The sequence below is a fragment of the Nanorana parkeri genome, unplaced genomic scaffold (assembly GCF_000935625.1).
Source record: "Nanorana parkeri isolate BGI_ZX_2015 unplaced genomic scaffold, ASM93562v1 scaffold1272, whole genome shotgun sequence".
In the NCBI taxonomy this organism is placed as follows: Eukaryota; Metazoa; Chordata; class Amphibia; order Anura; family Dicroglossidae; genus Nanorana; species Nanorana parkeri.
Window position 1 is genome coordinate 318,384 of NW_017307540.1, and position 8,606 is coordinate 326,989.

Here is an 8,606-nt window from a genome sequence, read left to right on the forward strand (position 1 = left end):
ATTCTACAGTTGGACTTTAAAGCTGGGTATACACTATCATATTTTTTTAATTTAAAGTGTGGGCTGAATGAAAAAAAATATAAGAGACTCCTCTATCCACGCTTAACAGCAATGGTTTGGCTAAAACAGAGCTAAGCTCCCTGAGGACTCATGGGTGTAAGCCATCTGGGCCTGGTGATCTATTCACATTAAGTTTGCCTAATCTGTTTTGAACCTGCATTTCCATCAGCCACAGAGGTAGATTTAATACATTGCTATAACATTACTGTACTATCAAACCTGTATTTTTTCAATAATGTTAATTAAAATCTGATTGGCTACTGTGGGCAACACAAACAGTTCTCCCTGATGTTGTATTCTTATAAGACCCCAGCCCTTGCTGGTAACTTCTCCCTACACAGTTGTCTCTTGTATACATCACACAATACATGAACACAAAATGATGCCGCCGTTTTTCTGGTGATTTTAAAATAGCTTCTTTGTAGATACAGAATTATACGACAGAGCAGAGTACACAGCAGGGTGTCTGTGTTCCACCGACTAATTATATTACGGAGTAGTGTATACAGGGACCTCACACTCCCCTCTATGCAGTTCGATGGTCTGACTCCCACTAATTAACTGTCAGTGTGTTTGCGATAGATGGGAAGAGGTGAGCGGCATTATTGATCAGTATAGACCTCTGGTTGGTAGCCTGGGGGAGTCTGGAGGTGACAGAAGGTGTTTTCAATGCCTTTGTCTGTCACACTTTAATGTGTACTTGGAGAGGTACACTGGTGTGCACTTGAGTTTGCAAGATATACTGTTGTGTCACTTTGTCTCATGCCTTATACATGGGATGTGTAAAACTTGTTGTGGACCTAGATCCAAGATCCAGGACTGGACTTTGTTTTAATTGCAATAGATAAGTGCATGGACGTATACACACTTATTGACAGGAAGGTTTGGCCTGATATCACTGGGGCCAGACTTAGCTTGGAAGGATAGGACCAACTGGCGGAATAAATGTCATGTTAGTCATTAACTTTTTTTTAATGAATAGCTAGAGTTTTTATTTAACCTCTTGCCGTCCGCCCGTAGTAGAAAAACGGACGGACGGCACTGCTGCATCTGGGGGTTGCCGTCTCCAGACGGCAATTTTTTTCTGCTCGCGCGCGCCCCCTAGCGGGCACGCACGGGCAGAAAAGACCCGACAATGCACACACCCGGTACCGGGTGTCACACATATAGGCGATCAGCGGGTCCATAGCCCAGGTTTAACACCGCGGATGTCAACTGGTTAATGAAAATCAGTGTTTAAAGGGAATTTATAATGGTTTTGTATATACATATTAATTCTTCCATATTTACCCCCTCACCAAGTTAGTTTGTGGCTATACTGTGGATAGTGAATAGCCTGTGCTGTGAGCAGCAGGAGACCGAATTACACTCACAACCAAGTAATTGAACAGACCCTCACACTCTTTCCCAGCAGAAGTGTAGGCTTCATGTAGGTGTTCAGTTGGAAAGGCGCAGTCAATAAGTGAACAAGTATGCTACCTGGTTAATTCTGTGCTTATGACATGTGTTATGGACGAGCAATCAATCAAAATAGGTAATTCCATTTCTAACACTATCCAGGAAATGCTTAGATCCCAATCAAAGTTTTATACATTTTTATCTCAGTAGTCCTATATCTCTGTATGCTATGATATGTGTCACAATGTCCAGCAATCCATGCCGGATTTTCCCGTTGGTTCCTGGTGCTTGGCTGTCAGCCTATAATGTTTCACAAGGTCGCAGCCAATCTCCACACCTCCTACCCTATTAACCACTACCTCACTTGTTGCCCTGTGTACGAGCAACAAGTCCTATCTCTTGTGTCGGTCACATTTCTTGTGACTCTTGTGTTCAGCATTCCCTGCGCTCTCTTGGTTCCCTGTACCGTTGGTTTCTCGTGTACCCCACTGGATTGCTTTGCGTTATTCCCTACCTTGCTCTTGAAGTTCCTTTTATATCCTTAGTCTCCAGTGAGTACCTGTGTTTATTCCTTGTGACCTTCCTGTGTTCTCTCTTGTGTGCTGCAAGTTCTGCTATTCGGCTTCAGTGTTCCAGTTTACTTACCTTACCTCACCTTAGTGTCTTGCAGGCCTTCCCCTGCTCTTCTGTGTGCTCCATATATTCCTGTGGCCTTCAGATTGGCACAACAACAGTGTGTAGAGAGCTTCATGGTATGGGTTTCCATGGCCGAGCAGCTGCATCCAAGCCTTACATCACCAAGTGCTATGCAAAGCGTTGGGTGTAGTGGTGTAAAGCACGCCACCACTGGACTCTAGAGAAGTGGAGACAAGTTCTCTGGAGTGACAAATCACGCTTCACTGTCTAGCAATCCGATGGACGTGTCTGGTTTGGCGGTTACCAGGAGAACGGTACTTGCCTGACTGCATTGTGCCAACATCAGTACCTGACCTCACAAATGGTCAAACATTCCCATAGACACACTCCTAAGCCTTGTGGACGCCTTCCCAGAAGAGTTGAAGCTGTTATAGCGACAAAGGGCGGCCAACTCAATATTGAACCCTACGGACTAAGACTGGGATGCCATTAAAGTTTATGTGCATGTAAAGGCAGGCGTCCCAATACTTTTGGCAATATAGTGTATATGTATCCTCATTTGCTACCAAATGAAAGCCCTATCTGTCCCGCAAAAACAAAAGGTAAAAGTGGTTATTGGGCCAAGCACAGGTTTAAAGCAGTATTAAATTCTCAATCTTTTTTCAATAATGAATCCAGATCAAATAAATATACATTACTCAGCACAGTATTTCTTTACATGTTTACCCAAACACTTACAGTCATAATGTTTCCAGACAGCTCCAACTCTCTCAGCTCGGTTTTTCTGAACTTCCTGTCCAGTACAAGATCACAAGGAAAAGAGCAGTCTCCAGCAACCAGCACGCACAAGGGTGGCTTTAGAGGGCCCTGCAAGGAAAAGGAGCCACCCAGAAACAGGATATCAGGAGCAGTGCTCAGGGGACCAGCTGATTCTCCAGGAAACTAAAAGTCCTCCTCAGAGCCAATAATCTTTTTTTGCTGTCTTGTTTACTTACTTGTCTTGTTTTTCGCTATGGTAAGTGGCTCTTGTCCGCAGCTTTCATTATACTTATCTTTATACTTATTAGTGGAGCACTCTACACATCTTTCACTAAACTACAGAGAGAGTAGTCTTGAACTTGGGAACACTCGGCTCACATTTGTTAGCAGGTTCACATTTAGGGTCATTAAGAAGTTGAGAATGCTGGCAACCATAGGAGTTTATTAAGCTGAAAAGAAATGAAAGTTGGGATGTGATTTGGAAGTAATCAGGAGGAAGGTTGTGACCACTGAGTCTCTTTAAATACAAAATTTCAACAAAAAAATAATAAGGAAGCACTGCAAGGCTCTAGATCACCTCCCTGATCAAGAGTTAAAGCACTATGTAGAAATGTGCTACTGTTCTGCCATCGTTGCATGTTGCCATTCATTGACACACACATTAATATTTAATTGCTGCCCAAGGGGATTTTCTGAGCTAATTCAAGCTGGACAGTCAGGATATTTATTCCCCACTGGTGAGGACCAGAGATGGTCTGGTTCTGTTTGATCTATGGCCAATCATCAGTGAGCTATCCATGGTGCTGTAGCACTAGCTATGTGTTTAAAATGGCAAGTGACTGCAGGAAAGAAAGCCGAGGCTGTTAGCTATAAAGGTCTATCATTCCATCCATTAATGCTACTGTCTTTTATTTACCAAGAGTTTGCCCGTAGCACACAAAGCAGCATTCAGCTTTTCTTCACATATATGTCTCAGTTCTTTTATCTGCTATTTGGGTTTCTAGAAAGCTGATTGTGATGAAAATGTAAAATGTACCCCAATGTATTTAACATATTCCCACAATGACTAAAAATTAAGTTTATATTTTGTTCTGAGAGCAAGTCCCCTGTTTAATTGTTATGCCAGGATCAGTGGTGCAGACACAGAGCTAAAGGCCCTAGTGCAGATTATGTACCGCTGTTGCTATCCAGCCCTCCTTCTGGTTATCCCTACCTTACGGACACTACTATGTAGATACACTGATGCTCCACAATGTTTTTTCTTGCATCCCATGCAATTGGTCATGTAACCTGCTGCCACATCAAGAGCAGAGATCACATAGAGCAGCCTCTTGGTGTTGGTGCTCTAGATTCTCTGGGCCAGTCTGGCACAGCAATTCTTCTTTATGCATCACTTGTTCTTTATCCTACGATATCAGATCATGTAATCAAGCGCAGGAACACACATAGAGCAGAATTGCTGCTCCTTATGACGATTGTGTGTTTTAAGTAGTTTCTGTGCTGCACTGCAGTTGGGGATCCAGCTCTCCTACTTTAGGTGCTGTGCATTAGTGTAAATATACAGTAAGCAGTACAGGGTCATAGTAACCAGTCTGGGCACCCCTGGAGCAGGTGCCTGGTCACTGTTGCTATTCCAGTTTCCAAGCCTCTGACCAAGGTTCCTGTAGCTTTGTATATATGCCTCTGGAATTGATTGTTTCCTGCCATGACAAAGGATTGTGGACCACTAGAAATGTGTTTTTTTTTATCATCCAAGTGATATCAGGTACATCAAACCTTCTAATTGTCCTTCATTTGGAACCAAATCCCTCTGTCTCTCTTTCCTCCTCAGTAAGCCCTATTTTTGGTCTGATGTATAGATATCTATAGAAAGATCTGATTAACTATTAAAAGTGTTATTCTGCACTAAAATGTTCAGCCCATCTCTTAATTGTATTGTTCGCTATCATGGAAAGCCATTAAGGGTTAGGGTTAACCCTAACCCTAAAGAGAAGTAATGGTGGAAACCAATAATTCTGGGTTTAAGAAATTATATGTGGCATATAAATTGTTAATGGGCTGCATAACTAGGTGCGTGGCAGCGGTGTGTCCTTTGTCAAGAAGGTGTCTCTCTTTTCTCACGAAGTTGGGAGGTATGGGTACATGGTTATTCATGTCTGGCAAAAACCATGCACTGCTGAATTAATTAAATATGAACGATGGTAGCAGTGGTTTTCCTTCTTACTCTGGTACCCAGGGCAGCATTTATCTGCTTCTTCCCCCTCCAGATACACAGGTGTACTCCTAGCACCACTTCTCAGCCACCTATGATTCCCACTATTCCTGCCAGTATATAGAAGCACATTCTGCAGCAACAGGCCTTACAGAGGTTATAAGACACCTCCACTCCAATCCAAAGCAAGGAAAAGTTTGTCTGAAGTGCCACTTAAATTTAAAAGTGCAGTTATCCTTCCTGCCAAAACATCTACTGTAATAAATCTGTCTACTCTACCCAACCAAAACAAAAAAAGATTTCCCCACACCATGCTTAATTTTGCATAGTAAATAATTACATTACAGTAACATTTGGGCACCAACATAGCACCCCATCCATACACAACAGTGTATACATTACGGCATAACGTATGCCAACAGACGTACAGGACCATGCAAGGTCCATTAAATTCAACCCTCTGACCATAACCCTCTCCCGCCCCCAGGCACATGTAGGATTTCTTATAATATAATTACAACCAATCCCCCCCCCACCCGCTCCCTGATGTGAATCGTTGCAGCCAATCTCTTTAGCTCTTCCCAAAACAATGCAGAGTACCAGAATCAGTCAATCAAATGCAGTGAAACAATATATATTGGAAATGGAGGACTTCCAATGCTCTCGGTTGTCTCATTTTTTAACACTGACTTTGAACAGCGCTGGTATATAAGAGAACAACTTTGACAGAAAGGATGTAGACTTTGAGGGTATGTTCACGTGGCACTTGGAACTATATACTGCTTAGAAAGCGCTCCTTGCTTTGTGCAAATTGTGGATTACTAATTAGAATATGTCATAGAGCAGTTTTAGATCTTATAGGATTCCAAAAATGAAACAGAGAAAGCAAAAAATAGTATAATGCGCTATATAAAAAAAATAATTCATGATTAATTATGAGATGTGATGAGGCCCCCATAGCTAAATAATGAAGGGGTCCCCAGTCTCTTTAATCCTCATCTAAAGGGCAAATCTACTTTTGATGTAAAATACTAATTGCTGATAGTTTTCCAGAACTTTATATACAATGGTATTGCAACTTTAACACTTTATCAGCATTGATCATTGTGTTGCCAGGCAGTTTGGGGTCCCAATACTTCTGGGTCCCATACATAGGCGTGCACAGCCTATTGCATTAGGGTGTGCACACAAAAGTACAAACAACACAGACACACACATATCTGGCAGGTGGTCATGTGACCACCCACCTGGCTTCCTAAATGGATGGGAAGTCGCAGCCACGCTCCCTCGCAGCTTCCCAGGAACTGAGGACTTCCGCTGTTCTGTGACGAATGTAAGCGGCTAGTGCTGCTGCGCTCTGTAATGCTGAGCTGGTCACAGAGAGATCTTTGTGATATCTCTACCTGCTCAGTGACTAAAAACACAGCGTCCACTGTTGTGGTTTTGGTTTTCCTCTCGGGGCGATTATACCCCCTGCGCACACCTATGGTCCCATACCATTGCTTGGTCTGCTGCGGTTATGGTTGCATCCTTGTTTATGATCATTTTAAGTCTATTAAAGTTGATATGCCACAATGTACTATATGCATCCTCTAGATTGGAGGGACTGTAATATTAAAAACAACAAATCATTACTGTGTGGACTTTGTAAGCAGTTGTGTCTGTCAGTGTACGTGCACCCCTACAGATGTCGATATATGTAAAGAGTGCGTGGTAGCAGCACTCAGTGTAATCTGGTCCCTAGGTGATGACAGCTTGTCAGATTTGTTGGATAATATTTGGTCTTTATTGATCTCCCATCCAAGATAGGTTCACATACTCTGGATAATTAGCCAATTATAGCACATAGTGCTTTATCAGCTATATTTGTATTCTGCCTCTTCCCATCATACAACTTTTTATCATTTTATCCCCATTGTAAGTTGGCCTATCCTTACTGCTTTTCTGCTTGATTCATTATTTTATTGTCTTGTCATCTTTGATCAACCACCAGCCCTTGTCTCTTATTCATCACATTGCCTCCTCATTCTTCTCAATCCTTTCATTTATTTAACCAGGTTCCCCAAACAACCTCTGTGGGATGTAACAGTAGAATTTAACATTTCTGATGGGGCTTTCTTATCGTGTCATCTCAGAGTAGTGTGCAGTGTCAGAGGGAAGGATAGTTTGAAGTCCACCTGTCATATAGCCCCAGGCACTGAAGACTCAGAAATGAGGACATCGCATCACACATCTTATGACCAGGTATATGCACTCATGTATTAGAGGTTCTGCTTGTAGTACACGGACAATTCAGATCCTCTGGAGAAAGCTTTTCCTAATAAGTTAAACCAGCATCTTTGCTTAATATCAGCAGCCGTGAAGAGGTTACCTAAAATGTTCCATGTGTTTGGTGGTTGGCACTGATCTGCTGTGGTTGTTTGTCTCCTCTGCATACATGGACATATTTATATTTAATCTGATCACATCAGTGATGTCACTACATACTCCATATACAGATACTTATTTTAGAAAAAGATAAATAAACTGCTAAACAAACAAATATAAAAAATCAAATGCCTCATTTTGAAAAACTGGCAAATGGAAGAAAGCACTATAGATTTTTCCCATTTAGATCAAAGCAACAGGTTTGCTTTAATCCAGGCCCCCCCCCAACAAAAAAAAAAAAACAGCAGCATTTACTTACCTTTTCTTTGCTCTCCCATTGCTCCATTTAGCATCATGTGCTATAGAAGTTAAACGTTCTTATCTACATATCTATACTTCTGGGTTTGATTCTTGTGGCAGCACAGCCTGCCCGCTGTGCACCCTCTTGCACTCCAACTACAGGACACCACTCTGCCGATGCACAGCATTCCTGTAGTCCTGTGTAGTCAGCCTGTGACATTACCCTGCCTGTAGTCACATGGTGGCTGTAAGGTTCAAAATAAATATGTCATAGAGCAGTTTTAGATCTTATAGGATTCCAAAAATGAAACAGAGAAAGCAAAAAATAGTATAATGCGCTATATAAAAAAAATAATTCATGATTAATTATGAGATGTGATGAGGCCCCCATAGCTAAATAATGAAGGGGTCCCCAGTCTCTTTAATCCTCATCTAAAGGGCAAATCTACTTTTGATGTAAAATACTAATTGCTGATAGTTTTCCAGAACTTTATATACAATGGTATTGCAACTTTAACACTTTATCAGCATTGATCATTGTGTTGCCAGGCAGTTTGGGGTCCCAATACTTCTGGGTCCCATACATAGGCGTGCACAGCCTATTGCATTAGGGTGTGCACACAAAAGTACAAACAACACAGACACACACATATCTGGCAGGTGGTCATGTGACCACCCACCTGGCTTCCTAAATGGATGGGAAGTCGCAGCCACGCTCCCTCGCAGCTTCCCAGGAACTGAGGACTTCCGCTGTTCTGTGACGAATGTAAGCGGCTAGTGCTGCTGCGCTCTGTAATGCTGAGCTGGTCACAGAGAGATCTTTGTGATATCTCTACCTGCTCAGTGACTAAAAACACAGCGTCCACTGTTGTGG